We start from the raw sequence: 3,749 nt of genomic DNA, 5'->3' as shown, positions 1-3,749 counted from the left end.
GGATAATAAAAGCTGGAATAAGGAGATGCCTTGGAGAGCATGCTGGAATAGCGCTTTGCGAAGCTTCAATTTAAAGCCTTGTTTCTACAGCTAACGCAGCCGTAAGGGACATTAGCCTAATTTCTGTCAAGAGAACTTGCCAACACTGCAGTATTTAAGATACACACTAAAGATATGTTTTATCTCACAGATAGATCACTGGGAAAGGAAGGAGCTGTGCCACACTTGGTTCACAGGAAAATAAATTGACGTTCTCCCTGGGCCTAATTGGTGGATGCTGTTTTATAACACCACATGCACGAGCAGCCTCCCATTTTATCAGTGTGCAGCTGAGGTTGGTGCCAAATCCACTAGAAAGTGGGGTTAGATACAGGAACCCACAGGGACATGCTTCAAATGGGCACCCAAGGACACAGAGCTGGGCATTTTCCAGCCACGGAGTATCTGAAATATTGGGCAATGTCCTGAAGGGTCAGGTCCTTCTACTGATGGTGCTCACCAGCTGAGCCATAGTTGGTGGGGGGGCTTTCAGGGCCAAGGGGAGAAAGCTGGGGATAGAAGAAATAAACTGTCTTGGCTTCCTCAGGACCAGCAGCAGGAACTCACCTGGCCTGGTTCTTAGAGATGCTCCATTGTGAGTCAATAGAAAGCAAAGAAAAGAGAGGCTGTACCCTGAAGCTTTAGGAGAAAAGTGTTGCAAGCTCCTGCTCCCATCATACTCCACTCTGAAGAACTAAAACATTCCCAGGAGTCCAAGTGTATTAAGGCTGGCATGGCTCCACAAGTCCCACGTGCCAGCCTTGGAGCTGGGTTTGAGACATGCCCAAGATAATGCTGGTGCCACGGCACAAAGGCTTGTCCCAGACTTGCAGCTTCTGCAGTGGAAAGTTGAAAATGCCCTTTTATTTGCAGTTGTTACACAGAAATAACAGCCATGTAACCTTGTCCCAGCCTTGGAAAAGAAATCAGCTTGCAGAGGAAGCCTGAGGGAGCGCGACCCTGAGCTGCAGGCTCGAGGGCAGGAGGGTGGCTCTGCTCTGCCACGGATTCTGCCTTTGCAGAAGAACTAAATCACTACAACAGCCAGAAATGTCCCTCAGGAAGGAAATCCTCTCAAAGATAAATCAATAACTCAGTGTAATTTTAGCATGCAGCCAGGGGAATTTACATTGCCAGGAAGGCTGAGAGCTCTGCCACAGAGACAGAGGCACAACATCATCAAACAGCCCTGCAGCAGACCCTGCACAGAGCACGGGCTCTGGGTGCTCACTGCCAAGCCACGAGGCTGGGCTCTGCATTTTGGGACCCCACAGACTCAAATCACAGTGACAGCAGCAGGGATGTGGTCCAGCCAAACTCCCTTGGGACAAACCCACCTTTCCCTTTTCTCCTCTGCGGCAGCAAGGCTGCAATCATGGCAGTGCTGGCAAACACTCCAGATCCTGCAGGGTGAGACACACAAAGCTCAGCTAAACCAGGCTCAGGAGCAGAGGGGGAGTGCTCCAGCCACAGCCCCCATCCCTGGCCAGGGGTTCCCACCAGCCAAGCCACCCACGAAACAGCACAACAAGGATGTGCCGCAGCCCCCGGTGATTAATGAGACTGCAATTTACGTAATTATATTAATGCTAAGTACACTCGGAGCAGTAAGTTCAAGGGAAGTGATGACACTGTAGAAGAGCACAGTTCAACACTGAGCAGTAACTCCAGCAAAAAGGGGGGAGAAAAAAAAAGCCCCTAATTATTCAGTAGCTCTTCTCCCAGATTCTCAGGGTCAGCTTGGAGGAGAAGGTGGCCTGAATTATATTTTCGTTTCCAGAACATCAACAGAATTGCTAAGTGAGTTCCAGAGGCAAGGTCAGAGCCTGCCCATTGTTATGCATGCCAGCCCAATTCCCTCCCAAGCTCTGCCGTGTCCCTGCCAGCGCTGCCACCACCGAGCCCTGCCACCCTGGACACACAGCACCAGCTCCTGTGCCAGTGCTTGTCCTGGTCCCCAGCACGGACAGACTAACTGCAACAACCAATTCCTCAGAAGCCAGGTGTAGCCTCCATGTCTGAAGGCGCAGGAGCCTGTCCAGGATAAGCCTGAGGAGCAAACAGCCCAGTCCAGCCAGCAGAGGTTTGTGCACAGCCAGCCCTCTGCAGAGTGCCTGTTGGCACAGCCACAGCCCCTGGCAGATGTGGAGTCTGTGCCAGGGCATGCAGAGCTGGGAAGGACTGTGCCCACACACACACAGAGCTCTTCCCCTGTACACCCACCTGGAGCCACGGAAGCATTTTGGAGCACCCGTGCTGGCCACAGTCCTGTCACTCCTCACAGGTTCCTCTGGTGCCAACAAGCTCTCACACAGATTGTGCCATCAGTGCTGATGTGCTCCAAGAGCCTCAGTCTGCAAATCCAGCTTTACAGCAGTTACCAATGCACACTGGGCTTCTGCATTGCTTCATTGAGACTTGGACTTTTACAGGGGCCTGGAGTGCCAGGACACAGGGAATGGCTTCCACTGCCAGAGGGCAGGGATGGATGGGATATTGGGAATCAGGAATTGTTCCCTGTGAGGGTGGGCAGGCCCTGGCACAGGGTGCCCAGAGCAGCTGGGGCTGCCCCTGGATCCCTGGCAGTGCCCAAGGCCAGGCTGGACACTGGGGCTGGAGCAGCCTGGGACAGTGGGAGGTGACCCTGCCATGGCAGGGGATTGGAATTGGATGAGCTTCAAGGTTCCCTTCCAACCCAAACCATTCCGGGATCCAATGACTCTGAACCTCTGAAATGCTGAGGTCAGCCTGCAGAGCTGCCCCAAGGGCCAAGGTCAGTGCTGGAAGCTAAAGGTGCATCATGATCACCCCACACAAAGCCAGGATAATGACTTGTTTTGCTCCTACAACACACAACACGAAGCTGCCTGAAAAGCCAGGGCAGAAGAACTCTGCAAAGACAACACAAAAGAGGAGACCCCACAAGCCTCATGTGACCCCTGTGTCTGATTGAAAACCAAACCCAAATTAAATGAGCAGTCACAAGTTTGGTGTCTCAGGATTGCACTCAGAGCTCTCCTGGTGCCTTCCAAACTCAGCAGCCGCATCCAGCAACAGGGAACATGCAGAAGGCAACTCAGTGATGATTAGGAAGACACATATGAAGTTATCCATCACAGAACAACCTGTGTGCACCTAAATGTCCTGCAGTACAATCAGAAATCAATAGCAAGATGCAGAAACCCTCAACCACTCAGTAAAATATGAAGAACAATTGTAATATTGATTTTATAAGCACCTCTGTAAAGACAGTTGAGAAGAAGCCAGAGAAAGCAAAGCAAAATGCCTGAATTGAAACCTTTTTTTTTTTTTTTCCCCTCAGAAAGACATTAATAATCGATTTTCAATGCAAGAAGAAAAAACTGAAACCCACACCAGATTCTCCTGGTAGTAACAGCTTTATGCAAAGCCCAGCTATTAATGAAACAGGGACATCCATCAATCAAGCACACAGAAAGTACATTGAGAGCTAAAAAAAGAGCATGCAAACATCTGCTTTTGGCAACTTAAATTTTGTCCTTAAGCATAAGGAACATAATAAATTAACAGGAAGTTGGGCTTGAACTTGTTTTCCTCCATCCTGTACCTAAATGCTGAGGATAAGGATGAAGGTACACAACATGCTGCTGCTGAGATTTGTCATGACAAAAAGTGGGCAAAAGGAGCTCAATTTCATTTGTGTTTTCATCTGAAAACACTGGTGCAAGAGG

The sequence above is a fragment of the Melozone crissalis genome, unplaced genomic scaffold (assembly GCF_028551555.1).
Source record: "Melozone crissalis strain CALT ecotype California unplaced genomic scaffold, PUWL_Pcris_2 ptg000272l_1, whole genome shotgun sequence".
Classification (NCBI taxonomy): Eukaryota; Metazoa; Chordata; class Aves; order Passeriformes; family Passerellidae; genus Melozone; species Melozone crissalis.
Note: the sequence above shows the minus strand (reverse complement) of the source record.